The sequence below is a fragment of the Triticum dicoccoides genome, chromosome 1B, assembly GCF_002162155.2.
Source record: "Triticum dicoccoides isolate Atlit2015 ecotype Zavitan chromosome 1B, WEW_v2.0, whole genome shotgun sequence".
Taxonomy (NCBI): domain Eukaryota; kingdom Viridiplantae; phylum Streptophyta; class Magnoliopsida; order Poales; family Poaceae; genus Triticum; species Triticum dicoccoides.
This window is the reverse complement of record NC_041381.1, coordinates 526,253,468-526,271,607: the sequence shown is the minus strand read 5'-3', so window position 1 is coordinate 526,271,607 and position 18,140 is coordinate 526,253,468.

Genomic DNA, 18,140 nt, shown 5'->3' with positions numbered 1-18,140 from the left:
ATTGCCTCTTGATGAACAGGACCCCGATCGATCGAGCCGGTTTGGGCTGGATGAACAGGCCCCCGTGGAGGGCTGGATGAACAGTAGATGGTGGAGGCGTGCTTGTGGAGGGGTGGTTGAACAGTAGCCGGTGGATTAGCCTGTGGTGGAGGCTGGATGAACAGGAGTCCGTGGAGGCTGGAGGAGGTCGACGGTAGCCCGTGGAGGCTGGAGGAGGTCGACGGTGGAGATGAACAGTATCCCGTGGAGTCCCGTTTTGCGGTACGCCACACCCCTCCCGATGAACAGGACCCCTGTTTCGACCGTAGCGCTCCAACAGAAGTCCGTTTCGTCCGTTTTGCAGTATGCCACATCCCTCCCAATCAACAGGACCCCCGTTTCGACTGTAGGAGGTCCGTTTCCTCTGTTTTGCGGTACGCTAGACCCCTCTCGATGAACAGGATCCTATTTCAAACGTGGCCGGTCGAACACAAGGTCGTTTCCTCCGTTCTACGGTACGCCGGGCCTCATTTCAATCGCCAGTTCCGTCCAAGCCCTCCCGATGAACACGACGATGCATTCCATTCCGACCCAGCCGGTTGGCTCCCCATGAACACGACGACGATGTTGTTTCTCCATTCCGACCCAGCCATGTACACGAGCCCTGGCCGTATGTATGCGTGAGTTGGCGTTCGAGACCCCGCCCGTATGTACACATACGTGGCCATATTTTCTTTCTTGCACACTGGCCGCTGTACGTACGTGTGCATGCTATGTGTGCGCCTCTACTACGACCCGTATGCGCCTCTACTACGACACGTGTGCGCCTCTACTATGACACGTGCGCGCCTCTACATCCCCCAGTATGTACGTACACGTTCGCGACCAGAATGACAATGCTACGTACACTTCGACCAGGTGTGTCCCGACTGTCAGGCACTTCCTTGCGTGCGAAGATGTAGCTGGTGGGTCCCAGCAGTCAGGGGGCGAATCTTTTTTTTGCCCGGACGCACTTCATTGCGTGCGAAGGTGTAGCTGGTGGGTCCTAGCAGTCAGGGGGGAAATGTTTTTTCGCGAAATACGGTGGCCCGTCCAGTGGGTCCCTGCTGTGAAGTGGAGGAATAATTATTTTGCGCATAATAAGGAGGCACTTCCTTGCGGCCGCCGTGGACCCAGCTGTCAGCCTCTCCACGCACAGTACTCTTCCGATGGAAGTCAGTCATTGACCACATTGACCACGCCACGCCGAGAGCACAAGGGCAGTGGACGACGGCAAGGCCTAGGAAGGGGACGATGCAGAGCCGGGGAAGACGCAGCAGTGGATGCCCACGCGAAGAGGAGTACGAGGGTTCACTGGTTCGCTGTGGTCTGAGGCTGCCGTCGCCGTAGAATAACAGGGAGTGTGGGTGAGTAGAGGGATGGCCTGGCTAGCAGTGGGAGTAGTAGGGGCGGTGAGGCCTCCGCGGTAGCACAGCTGGCCACGGGAGGCAGGAGCAGGCGGCACGACCGATGCTGCTTTGGGCGGCTGGAGCAAGAAGACTAGAGGTTGAAGAAGCATGATGGCTGTTGGATGGACATCGTATGGTCACTGTACCTAGAATCGTTTATATTGACTAAGTTGACAAAGCCCTTGGTACGTCAACTTAGTAGGCCCACAGGTCAGCTTCCAAAACGGTGTGCCCCAAATGTCAGTGGGATGAATCATTTTTGGGGCGGGTGAAGCTAGAATATCCGAGATTGAAGAAGAAGCACGACATCCATTGGATGGACATCCAACGGCCACTTCTGCTAGAACCGTGTGTTGACTATAAGTTGACAAAGCCTTGCATACGCGTCAACTCTCTTTTTTTAGGGGACGCGTCAACTTAGTAAGGCTAGAAGTGTGTGACAGAGAACTTATAGCCCGTTGAGATTTGTAAGAATGTGCAGCCCATTTTTGAATTCTAATGGAATTTACTACAGCCCATTACAGTTTGTTAAAAGTACAGCCTATTTCAACCAGCAATTCAAAACAGAATTCAATAAAATTTCCCACATTTTGATGGGATCCGAAATATTTTTATCTCGAAATTTCTAGTCAGATTAAATACAATTTCAATATAAATTTATATTACGTAAAAATCCAACGAAACATTCTGCTCACAACTATTAATGAAATTAAAATTTTCAATATCAAAAAATAATATTTTATAAAGTAATTACGTGTTTGGTGCATTTTTTTATAGTTACTGCCCAGTTTTATAATTACATCCCATTTATTATTTCTTAAAGCCCATTTTCTTGTTAAGCCTAATGCATCCCTCCTAGGAAAGATTTGCAGCTCAGCGGGGCGGACAATAACAACTTGACCTTGCCTGGGTATTCCTAAAAAAAGGTATAGCTGGGCTAGCCATTTTCAGCTTGAAAAAAAAGTAATATCTGGGATGGATATCTGGCCTGGGCTAGACGGGCCACAGCCCGCCCAGTTAATACCTGCAGCGATGTTTTCGTTGTTGTTCAGAGGAGAAAAATTAATATCTTGGCTAAACATCGAAAAACTCTGCAGTGCTCACACCTCAAAAACACAAATACTGCTCGAGCTGCTTAGTCCCAGCTGTCGGACGCTTCTTGTGCAATTCTCTCGTTTATTGACTACTCCCTCCTTTCCAGTTTATAGTGCTCAATTCAAAAATCTCACCCATCACGGTAGATGGCGAGTGGTGGAATACTTTTTGTAGTTTTGCAAAAGCACCTAATTAATGCTCTTGTTATCCTCAAAAAATTATGTTTATCAATGCATTAATTGCAATGCATGCATGCATAAGGTACATCCATTGGTCAATTTTCTCTTAATACTTGCATGCAATGATTTAATGCACCTTGGAATCTAAACATGTGATGGAAAACAACCAAATTGAGCCTTATAAAATGGTAAAACTAAAATTTTGAGATAAGCCCTATAAACCGTAAAGGAGGGAGTACATAGGTTGACAATGGTGTGGGACCGTGATGTCAGGAAACCAGGAGGAAGCAATATAAATTATAGTTATATATATATATATATATATATATATATATATATATATATATATATATATATATATATATATATATATAATAAGGAGGCACTTGTGTCCGTTAGGCTATGGCCCTGGTGGGTCCCCATTGTCATCCTCTCCAAGTAAAGTCATCTCGTCGCCCGTGCGCGCTTTCCGCCCGAAACAGTCAGCGCCGCCCGCCCCGCTTCCCGGTGCAGGCGATTGCTCCGCCTTCAAATGACACAAGTGCCATCCATCCGTCCATCTGCCGCCCACATTAACGATACATGGTTACCGAGGCGGCTACTCCGGTGCCACATGTCTGTCCCTCCGCCGCCCACCATTGCTATACAAACTGCTGCGCCGACCATAGCCGCAGTCATCCGCATTTGTTCCCTTTCTCCTGTCCACACCACTAGTGCCAACCATGGCTTCCTCACACTCCAGCGCTCTTCGGGACGGGCGGACGACGGACCACAAGGAGATGGTAGCCATTGCTGCCGACCGACTGGCCTTCAGGCAGCTGGGGGACGACGACGTCCCAATGGAGAACATGGTAGTCGACGATCCGGCGCCAACCCCCTCCTCCGCCCCATCCTCGCCGGTGCATTGCACCATGACCATTGGCGATGCCCGTGCCCAATATGTGTGAGGAGCAGTTCCAGGAAGCGCAGGCCGACGTCGCCTACCACCACCATCTCCTCCAGGAGCATCTACAGGCGGAGGAGCAGATCGCCGCGGAGGAGGAGGCGCTGCTCGACTCGTACCGCTCCGCCTGCGAGGGCCGCCTCGAGCGCTAGTGGTACCGCATGCGGGTGGCGGACGCTGCGGCCACCTACAAAGAGGGCGATGAAGCGGGCGAGGCGCTGTTTGGCGAGACCAAGGACGAGGCAGAGGACTATGCCAGCTCCGACGAGTGCCTGCTCCACTGGTGTTGACGAGGCCCTGCTCTGCCAAGGCCCCGCAGCGCCAACAACGAGGCAAAGGACACCGCCGGCTTAGCCGAGGCCCTGCCCCACCAACAACGAGGCAGCGGACATCGCCGGCTCGGCCGAGGCCCCACCCTACCGGCAACAAGGGGGAGGATTTCCACCGCTCCGCCGAGGCACCGCCCGCCGGCAACGAGACAGAGGACATCGCCGGCTCCGTCGAGGCCCCGCGCCGCTGCCAACGAGGCCGCGCCAGACAGAAAACGAGGAAGAGTAGAACACGGTATGTCTCCGCCGCTCGGGTCCAAGTAAGGCCACCGCTGCTACCCTCTGGTTGAAGCCAAGCTAGGCAGGTTGACCATTGACGGCCGGTTAGCTTCTTGGCGGTGACGTGGAGTCGGAGAGCTGTGCTGGAGAAGAACGCTGCTTCTACTTAACTGCTGGTGCAGTTGGCTGACTGACACGTGGGCCTAACAGGCCACATGTCAGTTACGCAACTGCACCTGCAGTTAAGTCACTGAAGCTTCTGTTCGGCTCGGCGGGACACAGGTGGGTAGCTTCGGTTAATTAATTATACCTCCAGTGCACCCCTTTTTGGTTGAAGAATGTATGAAATGTAATGAAATATGACATGTTTATATGAAATCCAACCATGTATGAATGAATTTATTTCGATTAGTCGAATTCCTGTATCACTGGCATTGGATGAACATGCAAAACAGTACGTACTAGCATTATTCCCAGGGTGATCACCTCGTTTGCAGCACTTTCACATGTACTCCCTCCGGTCCTTTCTAGTCTGCATATAAGTTTTGTCTGTAGTCAAAGTGTCTCTACTTTGACCAATCTTATACAAAAAAGTATGCACTTTCACAATGTGCGAAGTAAAAAGGAACAAAAGGAGTACAAAGAGTTTGAGCAGCTTTTTAGCATTTCTGTACATTGCAATCAAACACACAGGGCTGGCAATTCATAGAGAACATTCAAAACAATCGATGATTATGCACCTCAGCGACTCACATGTCAGAGGCAATATTTACTTCACAAAAAGAATAAAGAAAAATTGATTGACGCTGCTGACAGCAAAGGGCGTCCCATTTGAAAATATCAAACGCATGTCTTGCTAAAATTAATGAGCAAAATTTGATAAGGTTGTCCCATTCCAAAATATCAAATGCCTACGATTGTGGAATGGGAAGGGTTTGCCATCAATTCGGACATGGACATGGCACCTCGTGCTAAATAAACCAGCTGTTCTTTTTGTGCAATTCCACCTCGTGCTAAATCAACCAAATTCGCACGTAGCTTGTATGATTTCGCCCTTATATGTTGCAATGCCTTGAACTTATCGGCACCTCCTTTCTTGTGGTGGAAATGAAGGATTCGATGTATTCATGAACATTTTGTGCAGTTCCCATTGAAATCAAGCTGAGCACCCCTGTTTGCACAAATACAAAAAAAGTGATTAGTATAAAGCAAACTGTACTATGAATTGACAGTTTAAACAGGCACCTACATGGTCCATGTAGAGCACAGTTTTAGAAAAATGGAACTCACCAGAAAGAATCCTAGAACAACATTGTACTCACGCATCACAGCAAAAAAATGGAGATTTGTTAGTCCTTCTGAGCTGAAGTTAGTTTGGTCTTGTGGGGAGTAATGTCACCATCCTTCAACTGCTCTTTCTGATTAGAAGATCGACAGGGCTTCTTCATCTTGGCATAATCGGAACTAGTCACTTCACGTACTCCACATTCTTCTTTAGAGGAAGATGATCCTGTTTTGCAAAGTCAAGAGGACTACTAAATGCTAGCATCCCTGTTTGCTCGAAAAAAAGGAAAGGAAATAGTTAAAACATCACAGATGAAGCACTTCTCAAGGACAATACCACTTTTTCATGACAGTATCTAAACAGTAACACAACACCAATAGAGATGACAAAGCTCAATCATATGGATGAAATCAGTGGGCGAGTACCAACCTTTGTTAGGAGGCTTATTGTGTAGAGCATACAGATGAAGCACTTCTCCGGAACCATCTGTTTCTATCTACTGTGGTGGCCATGCTTACTATATACTCCTCAATTAGTTTAATGTTTCCAACATCTTGTTGTGCAGTTCCACTAAAATATATGGTATCTTCAAAGAAGATCCATGTTTGCACAAGTAGAGATAATTACGTATTACATTAAGAGTGTCATCAAATCAGTGGCAAAACAATTGCTCGTTCCAGCCATAGAAATAAATTAAGATGCAAAACTATATCATTACTTGTGTCATCACAATTCCAGTGCTTCATTATAGCACCGGGAGTTGATTTTTGTTTTTCCGCTTGTTCTTCCCCTTCATCACTTAGTTCAATAACAAACAAGCTTCACGTTCAATGTAAGATTTGGCATGTCAATTAGGGAGCACAAGTATAGAACTAAACAATGACATTAATTTTCTGATGAAAGTGGCAAAATACGGGCCAACAGTTGTGAAATATCCTTATCTTACCTCAATGGGATATTATGGTGCACATACAGATTAGAAGTCCTGTCTCCATTTGTGAAGTTCAGTAAAATCAAGCAACATTACCATACAAGTAGCACAACATATGAAAGCACACTGCAGAATCATGTGAAAGAAGGCTAGTACTGACCTCTCATGATGCGGAATTCAAACAACTCACAAGAATAAGATCTGAACCAAATTTGCCAACACGGATAGGAAGTAAGATCTCCGCTTGTGCAGTTCCACTAAGATCAAGCAATCAAGCAACATTGTCGGTGTGACATTTTGGTTGAACTGCACAAAACACTCTTAAAACAAAAGTGTTTTGTGTAGTGCAACAAAAGGTCATAATGGTAACGAGGTCAAGTAGATAACCCTGTTTACACAGAGGTGCAAAGGAAACAACTAGTGGTCAGTAACGGTGGATGACACATAAGCCAACAAAAAGAATCATCTACCTTATCAAGATGGGAAACAAAGAAAGACAGTAGCATTTCTCAAATGGTGGCATTGATTAATATTAACATGGAGATTATATTAACAATAAAATTCGTTAAACATGTAATTTGCTTTTAACTGTGGCATTGCATCAATTTTCCAGCAGCATTATTAGAGGGTGTTTGTTTACAGGGACATTTTGGTGTAGGGACTAAAAAAACTCCGTGGCAGTCCCATCTAAACCAAACAGGAGGGACTTTTGGGGACTAAAAGTGGGCATTTTTAGGACTAAAGAAAGAAGACCCCGAGGGAGTCTTTTTGGGACTTTTTCCAATAGTTACCCCTGCCACGCATCGCACCTTGTCTATATTAGTTCATTACTAGGGGTAACATGGTCTTTTACCATGTCATTTAATAACCTCTAGTCCATGTTTAGTCCCTAGAACCAAGCTGGTAGGGACTAGGGGTTTTTTACCCAAACAGGGCCTTAGATTAACAACAGCTAAAGAGTTGCACGGGAAAGTGGACGCACCAGCACCATGTGCATCTACCGATGTACTGTGGTCATGCACAGTCTGTTGCAACAAAGAACAAACAACCAAGGAGCATATTTGTGTTAGTCCCAGTTTTGTTATCTGTAGACACCTTTCCCTATGTGAGCGCAGCAAATCTAGTCCTGCTCAAACTCTATAGCCTTGTCCCCCAAAACAAAAGATCAGTTTGTTACAGATGTGCGTACTGTGTTTGTCATTGTTTTCCCTTTCCGACCAACGTAGGTGCTGGATAGCCACTCTGTACTAGTACTTTCGCCCCTTCCTTTCTTCTTTGAACCACATCCTAGATTTATGTGATACAACTTTCCCCACTACTTCCCCCACTCCTTTCCTCTTTGAACCCCGTCCTAGATTCATGGTATACATGCAGCTAGAGTAATGCATGTGGAATAAGTAAATTATACCTTAAGGTTCTTGGGGCGTGGTTTGGTGGGCAACGGGATGGCGATGAAGAAGAAGGGGTCGGAGGCCCTCTCGTACCGCTGCTGGGTGAAAGTGAACAGCTGCGCTGGTAGTGGATTCCCTCCCTCGCCGACAGCGACATCGTTAAGCCTCCTTTCCTTCCCGGCAGACGGATCCTACCGGCTCTTTGAGTAGCAGTGAGGGGAGAGAGAGGCCAACGAAGTCTTATTTAGATCTGGAGAGGGTGAGAGAGTGTGAAGAGAGCTACTACAATCGGTGAGGCTCCAGCGTGTATATATATACTGGAGAGAGAGTGTGAAGCGTGCAAACCCTAGAAAACAAGCGCCGAGGCTGCAGCTTATAGAGTACGCGATGAGGTGATTATATGGTCACTACGAGATCGTATAGCTCTGTATCCATCCATTTTGACCAGTCAAAGAATCCTCTTGGCACAAATTATGCTCAAGTGTAGTTATCGAACCCGAGACCTCAAGTTTTTTTTTTGAGTGGAACCCGAGACCTCAAGTTTGATGAGCGAACAGGCTAACCAGCTACACAATGCTCCCATTATGTTCAACGAGAGGAAAATAACCTTTTATACATTCCTGCATTCGTGTGACAAGCATGCCGTGTTTTTTTTTGTGTGTGTGGGAGTCATTGGGATTTCAATCATAATCGTGTCATATGGCTTTGGTGGAAAGACTATCCAAAGTGGTGCAGCCTTAATCACCTTACCTCTCTCCATGTAGTAACTTGGGTCCCACCAGTCAGAGGGTGAAACAAACAAATTAATAAGAAAAAATAAAAGCGCCAGCGGTGTATCTTAACTCACACATCTCGCTACTGCTCGGGAACACTGTCCAATTGATCCCTCTGTTTGCTCACGTACTATTTTTAGTGAGTCCTTATTATAACATGCACAAAATTTTTGGCACTTGTATTCGACCTAAGTCAGTGTGCCACCGTATCTCGTACTTACTACTCCCTCCATCTAGGTGTAATAAGTCACATTTAGAAGGTGCAGCGGGACCAAGGTTTGTGTGTGTGTGTGTGTTTAACAACATGTGTGTGTTAGATAGAGCGACAGATCGACCTACTCCTACATAGAGATGGTGTGTAGTGTACGATTTTAGCCGCGAGAGTCGGTGCATCCTCTCGTTTCGGGCGTGTCCGGTAGGGACAGGCGGACAGCTGCCACGCCCGCTCCTGACTAGCCTGGCCCACCCAAAGCCCCTCCATCGCCCGCACGCACTTCCTGCTTGAAATGGTCAGCACCGCTCCAAAGAATCGGTGCCGCATTCATGCTTGGGCAGAGTGGACGCGGCCTCTCACTGGCGCAAGACTGATGGTTGCTTCGTCCGTCCAATCTGCTGGGTCTATGTGATTTGACGGCTCATTGGCCTTTATTACTAAGGTGGTAGGAATGCTGGATGTCCCACGCTTTTGGCGAAAGGAGGTACTACTAGATTATAATTTTCTCCCTTCTTACAGCGGAGGAGTGCAAGAGCAGTGAAAACACGCAGGCTCAGTGATTACATGGCCCACCTCACACTATCACCATATTTTCTGGACACCGTGCGACACCTAACTCTTTACATAGTACTCCCTCCATTCCTAAATACTACTAGATGAGTCCCCGCGCGATGCCACGGAACAGCCATATATCTCTCTACGTAAAATTATCGATTTCATAGAACTAAAAAAAACCCTATAACTGCATGACAAATGTGGTAGCCATACTAAAAAAAACTCCCATCATCATGTAGATCATCCCACGTAAGGAAAAAAGATTAGCCAACTCCTACTGCATAATGGGATTATATTTTTCTTTTTGACATGTTAATGGGACTTAAAACCTCACTTACATGCATGCTACTGGTGCATGCTTGCGTGCAGACATGTTGACGTGATTTAAAACCCACTCACATGCAAGCCACGGTATTTCTGCATGCTTGCATGTGGCTTAGTGCGGAGCCTCTCAACATCGAGATCATACGGCTATTATTGGCTGATTTAGATCATCTAACGGCTACATTTATTTTGATGATGTGGCTCCAGGAGAGGATAGTGAATTCCTAGTAGTGGGGGCTAGCTATTACTAGTAGATAAGTCTTTGTAGAGATTCCACTAGTTGAACTACATACGGAACAAAATGAATGAATCTACACTTAAAATGCATCTATATACATCCGCATGTGGTTCGTGGTGAATTTTCTACAAAGACTTATTTTTAGGAACGGAGGAAGAACTAGTATAGTACGTACTGTAATTTATCGGCGAGATAAATTTGTACAATGATATGAAGCTTCCAGCTTCTGTTACATGTATCTTGCGTCCAAGGTTTCCCGTTGCAACATTTCATCAAATACAAAGGAGACTAACATGCATGCTATTGCATCTCAATTATTGACAAATCATAGCAAATATGTACTCCCTCTGTTCCAAAATAAGTGTCTCAACTTTATGCAAACTTTAGTACAAAGTTGTACTACTACTAAAGTTGACACTTATTTTGGAACAGAGGCATCTAAAGAAAAAAACGATCCATGCAGTCCCTAGCCCTTGAACCGTGAACCCTAACTAGACTTCAATTTGCTGGCAACGTTCGAGCTTCCTAAGAAATGAAGTTTGCAACCTTTTGACCATCAGATCATTTTGTGCAGTTTCACCAAAATCGAGCATCCCTGTGGCAAAGAAATTGAATAAGCGTGATTAGAATAAGATTATGCAACTAGTTGATGAGACAGAAACTCATCACAAATACAGTACATAGAAGCCAGTAGAGGTATGTGCGGGGCAAAGAAGTAGAGAAATATCAACATGGAGTGATGTGGGCAGCTGGAGTAGTGGTGCAAGCCGACTGTAAAGGGAGTTGTACCTGAGGGACGTAGCTCAACCTTAAGGAGGGCGGCAGGAGGTGGCAACTGCCCACGTCGCGGCAGTGAGCAAGGGACGAAGGCAACCTCACCGGCTTTGTGAGAGAGAACAGCGGGGACCCCTGATCGGGACGTGCCGACAGTGGGATTTCACCGTTGGCGACGGCGACCGCATCTACACTAAGCATCCACCCCTTCCCCCGGCGGACGTGATCCACCGAGATGTTAGAGATGTGGCCACAGTCATTTTGTGCGAGAGAGTGTGAAGAGAGCAACCCCAGCAAGCAACCGTGTAGGCTGGCCCGTCCTGACTATGTATATAGTGGAGCAGTTTCCTTTTCTCTCCATATGAACCTATCGTATTGCGTATGTGCCATTGAAGAAAAAAAAAACTTTATTTATAAATGACGCGGCACCTACTACTCGTTCTCCTATAACCTTGCGCTTGGCATCTCCAAAATATTAACCTTGCGATTGGCTGTTCGCCTCTTCGGGAAGTCGAGCAATAATGGTAGTGCAGTGCATATCGTTCTGGCTATATGAGACCGAATGAATTGCTAAACGTCCACCACGTGGGCGAGGGTCGAGGGGCGAGGGAGAGTGCTACATACGGAGCAAAATGAGTGAATATACACTCTAAAATACTTCTGTATACATCAGTGTTTGGAGTATGTACTAGTAGTTCATATTGAAATCTACTAAAGGGCATATATATTCCAAACAATATGATATAATCTCTATAACAAAGGTAGTAGAGACGAGGAGTAAACGGAGGGAGTAGTAAATTTTTCTCCTCGTCCTAGGAGCCACCGTGCGCATGGGCGAGGGAGCGGGCGTAACGCGGACATTACTAAGCAATCTTCACCTCATCCTGCGAGCCACCGTGCCCGTGGGCGGGGGAAACGGCGTACTAAGCAAGCTTCTCCTCGTTCTGTGAGTTGATGGGACACATCAAAAGTACTCCAGTGCATAGAGCCTTGCCTCTAAGGTAGGCCCCACATGGTTTGCCACTTTTTTTTAACATAACGCGTCAACTCGCAATTTGTTTGTTCACCCGTGGTAGACGATCCTCCCTCCACCAAGTGGACAACCAGTACACGTGCCAAATTACCACGTGGGCTGCCTTTTTCATACAGAAATGAGCTCCACCGTGTTCCCACGCGGGTGTGGTTGGGAAAGAGACGGGAGTACGTGCGCTGTGCATGCACCTCTTCTCTTCGTGCACGTGCCCCACCTACGTGGGTGTGTGTGAGAGATACAAACCGCGTTCATGAGTGTTTTTTGTTTTGGGGTGGGGGTGGTGGTGGGGGGTTGATTTCGTGAATGTATTTGTCAGAATATGTGTCGATGACATCTCAAACAAAATTTTGCATGCAATGTGTGTGAAATGGAGGCCTATCCATATTATATATAGAGGGTCGGGCAATCCACGAGAAGAGAGGGAGGGGTCATAGATATCGATAGAGTCGAAGAGAGGATCAAGTGGGTGGGTGCGAGATCGATGAAGAGAGCCATCGAAATTGTGTGTGTGTGCAAGTCAAAGATATAGGGCGACTAACCTACCGGAATGTCAGAGGGCACATGTCAAGTTTGTGTGTGGCAGGAAGACATGACTAGAGCGCTCGATGTATCGGTGTGTGGGGGGGAGGGGGGTGGGGGGAGGGGTAGGCAGAGGCCTAACTATAGAGGTAGAACGACTCGTATATGTGTTGTGAAGGAGAGACCCAGCTATGTCTTGAGGGAGATCGGTCAACATCCATACATAACTGAAGGACGGGAAATATGATGGGACAGAGAGAGAGAGGAGAGAGAGGGAGGGAGAGGGGTAGAGTGCTGGATGGGTGATGGAGTTGCTTCTCGAAGATGGTGGGAGAGGCCTACTAGACAAACTGAGGGTGTAACTGCAATGTTATCAATAAGAGTGGGGATGTATTTCTATGTGTGCCTATGTGTGATAGATCTGTAGGGACGCATCCATGGATGATGAAGGGGAACCATGTGTTTGGTAAGAAAACCTAACGAGATCGGTATTGTCGGAGGAAGGGAGAGACATAACTAATGAGGTAGATCGGTTGACGCGTGGGTAAAAACGAGTTCTAAGGACCTAGCTAGCTTTATGTATAGCGAGAGATTGGTCGGTGTACGTCCATTTGTTAGAGGCAAATAAGGCCCAGCGAGACGGATAGACAGAGAGAATGGAGCTAGGAGGTGGTGTGAGATGCCCAGCTACTAGCTAGATAGGGGGAGGAGTGTGCGGTTGTGAGATCGATGAAAAGCGGGGCGAGAGTTTACACGTGTGTGTGACCGTATGAGAGACACGAGGCAAGGACACATAAAGGAGGATATTGAAGGTGTGTGTGTATGTTGTAGGCAGGCATCACTGGAGAGGTTTATCGATCGGTGTGTGTAAGAAAGGAGTTGTGGACACTCTGGGAGAATGACCTAAAAAAATGAATGTGCCTGGTGGATAGAATGCCGAGGGAGGGGGAGGGCGAGGAGTGCGTGTGCATGCACGAGAGAAAGTTAGTGGTAGCTACAAAGGTTAGAGGATTGTGTGGGTGTAAGGGACTAACAAAGATCATAATTTGATATGAAAGCGGATTCATATATTTGAATAGGAGATCATAGTGTTTTAAACATATGCATGCATGCATACATCGGTGATACACGTGTTGTGCACATGTTATACCATAATGTGATAATGCATGTCGTTTCCAACTCCCAGCTAAATGTCAAACAATCTAAACCATACTATACTTCAAACAATCTCACATTTTATTTGAATTTGTGATAATGTGTGGAGTTTGTAGCTTACAACTAAATATCGAACAATCTAAACAATACTATATATCGAACATTCTCACATTTTATTTGAATTTGTGGTAATGTGTGGTGTTTGCAACTCACATCTAAATACTTGCGGGCGTAGGGGCGGGGTTATGTCCACTACACAACCTTCTTCTTGTAGACGTTGTTGGGCCTGCAAGTGCACAGGTTTGTAGGACAGTAGCAAATTTCCCTCAAGTGGATGACCTAAGGTTTATCAAGCCGTGGGAGGCGTAGGATGAAGATGGTCTCTCTCAAACAACCCTCCAACCAAATAACGAAGAGTCTCTTGTGTCCCCAACACACCCAATACAACGGTAAATTGTATAGGTGCACTAGTTCGGCGAAGAGATGATGATACAAGTGCAATATAGATAGTAGATAAAGGTTTTTGTAATCTTAAATTATAAAAACAGCAAGGTAACAAGTGGTAAAAGTGAGCGTAAATGGTATTGCAATGATAGGAAACAAGGCCTAAGGTTCATACTTTCACTAGTGCAAGTTCTCTCAACAATAATAACATAGATAGATCATATAACAATCCCTCAACATGCAACAAAGAGTCACTCCAAAGCCACTAATAGCAGAGAACAAACGAAAGAGATTATGGTAGGGTATGAAACCTCCTCAAAGTTATTCTTTCGGATCAATCTATTCAAGAGTTCGTATTAGAATAGCACCTTAAGACACAAATAAACAAAAACCCTAATGTCACCTAGATACTCCATTGTCTCCTCAAGTATCCGTGGCATGATTATACGATATGCATCACACAATCTCAGATTCATCTATTCAACCAACACAAAGTACTTCACGGGTGGAACCCGCAAGTTGGTCACCAAAACATACATCAAGTGGCACATGATATCCCATTGTCACCATAGATAATCACGGCAAGACATATATCAAGTGTTCTCAAATCATTAAAGACTCAATCTGATAAGATAACTTCAAGAGGAAAACTCAATCCATTACAAGAGAGTAGAGGGGGAGAAACATCATAAGATCCAACTATAATAGAAAAGCTCGCGATACGTCAAGATCGTGCCATAGAGAGAACACGAGAGAGAGAGAGAGATCAAACACATAGCTACTGGTACATACCCTCAGCCCCGAGGGTGAACTACTCCCTCCTCATCATGGAGAGCGCCGGGATGATGAAGATGGCCACCGGTGATGGGTTCCCCCTCCGGCAGGGTGCCGGAACGGGCTCCCGAGAGGTTTTTGGTGGCTATAGAGGCTTGCGGCGGCGGAACTCCTGATCTATCTTCTTTTCTGATGTTTTTAGGGTAGGTAGGCTTATATAGGTGAAAGAAGTCGGTTGGGGGAGCCTCGAGGGGCCCACGAGAGGGTAGGGCGCGCCCAGGGGGGTGGGCGCGCCCCCCTATCTCGTGGCCTCATCGAGGATCTTCTGACGTGAAATCCAAGTCTCCCGGGTCATATTCTTTCTAAAAATCACGCTCCCGAAGGTTTCATTCCGTTTGTACTCTGTTTGATATTCCTTTTCTTCGAAATACTGAAACAGGCAATAAAACAACAATATGGGCTAGGCCTCCGGTTAATAGTTTAGTCCCAAAAGTAATATAAAAGTGTATAATAAAGCCCATAATCATTCAAAATAGATAATAAAATAGCATGAATGCTTCATAAATTATAGATACGTTGGAGACATATCAGAATCCCCAAGTTTAATTCTTTCTCGTCCTCGAGTAGGTAAATGATAAAAGAAAGAATTTATGAAGTGTGAATGCTAGAAGGTGCACAAGTTTGATCAACATAATTTCAATCACCTTTTCTAGCATGATTATATGTCATAATAGTAGTTCATCTCATAAAACTTCTCAAGATCAAGTAACAAGCTATTCACATGTTAAAGCATAGACAATAAACTTTCTTGAAAACTAGCAAACTTCATTCTTAGTCATCAAACAATTACAAGTCATCTTATTTTCAGGAATAGCAAACTCCACATACTCAACTATCATATAGTCTTCTACAATTACTAACACTCACGCAATACTAATGGTTATGGAGTTTCAATCGGACACTGAGAAAGATAGGGGCTTATAGTGTTGCCTCCCAACGTATTCACCTTTGGGTGATGTCAACAATAATAGTTCATGCTAACTTACATCCAATTGTATATATATATATATCAGGATCACCCCATCACAAAGTGCTTGCCAAAGGATAAAATGAAAAAGGGAAAGGTGAAGATCACCTTGACTCTTGCATAAAGTAAAAGACATAAGGTAAAAGATAGGCCCTTCGCAGAGGGAAGCAGCGGTTGTCATGCGCTTTTAGGGTTGGATACACAAAATCTTAATGCGAAAGAACATCACTTTATATTGCCACTTGTATATGGACCTTTATTATGCAGTCTGTCGCTTTTATTGCTTCCATAAGAGGATCGTACAAAGCTTATTTTCTCCGCACTAATAAGTCATGCATATTTAGAGAGCAATTTTTATTGCTTGCACCGATGACAACTTACTTGAAGGATCTTACTCAATCCATAGGTAGGTATGGTGGACTCTCATGGAAAAAACTGGGTTTAAGGATATTTGGAAGCACAAATAGTATCTCTACTTGGTGCAAGGAATTTTGGCTAGCTTGAGGGGGAAAGGCAAGCTCAACATGTTTGAATGATCCATGACAATATAGTTTAACTGAGATGTGAGAAAACATAACCCATTACGTTGCCTTCCTTGTCCAACATCATCTCTTTAGCATGTCATACTTAATGAGTGCTCATAATTACAAAAGATGTCTAGGATAGTATATTTATATGTGGAATCTCTCTTCCTTCAATATTCTTTCATGAATTGTTCAAATGACCAATACAATGCTTGCTAACCTTCAATAAAACTCTACTTCTTAGATGTGAAGTCATTACTCCCCATGGGATAAGAAAATAAAACATATATAAATTAAGATTTATGACATTCAACTCATTCAACCATTTACTCATAGGATATAAGTGAAGCACACGAGTAAATGAAAAACTACTCCAAAAAGATATAAGTGAAGATCAATGAGTAGCTAAATAATTATGTAACTATGTGAAGTTTCTCTCTCATTAAAGAATTTCAGATCTTGGTATTTTATTCAAACAGTAAGCAAAACAAAATAAAATGACATTGCAAGGATAGCACAACTCATGTGAAGAAGCAAAAACTTAGGTTCAACCGATACTAACCGATAGTTGTTGAAGAAGAAAGGTGGGATGCCTACCGGGGCATCCCCAAGCTTAGATGCTTGAGACTTATTGAAATATTATCTTGGGGTGCCTTGGGCATCCCCAAGCTTGAACTTTTATGCCTCCTTAATTGCTATCATATCATGGTTTCTCTGTTTATCAAAAGCTTCATCCACACCAAACTCAACAAGAACTCGTGAGATAGGTTAGTATAAACTAATGCAAAACCTTATAATTTTCTACTGTAACAAATCAATAAAATTATTATTCAACATTTCATACTAAATGCCTCTGCATATTTAATACTCCTCTCATCAAATAGAATTATTAAACAAGCAAACATATGCAAACAATGCAACCATAACAGCAATCTGCCAAAATAGTACAGTCTGTAAAGAATGCAAGAGTAATCATAATTCCCTAACCCCAAAAATTATGAGAAAAATAGTATGCTGTAGAAGATTTATCAGAGCTCAATATGCAAAAATATTGAACATTATACCGTTCTCTTACTTTTCTAGGGAATTTTTGCAACAGCGGTAAACTTTCTGTTTTCAAACAGCAACATGTATACTAGCAAAATAAGCATGGCAAAGGCTATCCTTGACATTTTTATTGAAAATAAAGATGCAAAACATCATTCTAAATAACAGAAAGCAAATACTAACAAAAGAAAATGACGCTCCAAGCAAAACACATATCATGTGGTGAATTAAAATATAGCTCCAAGTAAAGTTACCGATGAACGAAGATGAAAGAGGGCATGCCTTCCGGGGCATCCCCAATCTTAGGCTCTTGGTTTTCCTTGAATATTACCTTGGGGTGCCTCAGGAATCCCCAAGCTTAGTCTCTTTCCACTCCTTATTCCATAGTCCATCGAATCTTTACCCAAAACTTGAAAACTTCAACCACACAAAACTCAAAACAAAACTCGTAAGCTCTGTTAGTATAAGAAAATAAAACCACCACTTAGGTACTGTAATGAACTCATTCTTTATTCATATTGGTGTAAAACCTACTGTATTCCAACTTCTCTATGGTTCATACCCTCCGATTGTCGATGTACTAGAGTAGGGGTACCCTAGTACCCCGAACTTGTGCATGGGCAGTTGCAGCGCCCCGCGGCAAGGGCTTGGCGGGTGACCGCCAAGATACTCCGTGGCTCCTTTGGAGCCATTTAAGAACAAAGTATTCAGGTAAAGAAGATAAGGCCCCGGCAAGAGGAGCTTGCCGGGAAGGCCAACCGATGCATCTCAAGGAACTTTCCGCGACGCACCACGCGTCCCGGCAAGGCCCGATGAGCGACAAGCTTCCGGGCGCGACAAGACCACGACTGCGGCAAGACGCTTGCCGCGGCAAGCGGCCACTCTTTGCCCATGCTCCAGCGCATCCACCAACGTGTCACCCTGGGGGCCTTTCCAGGCA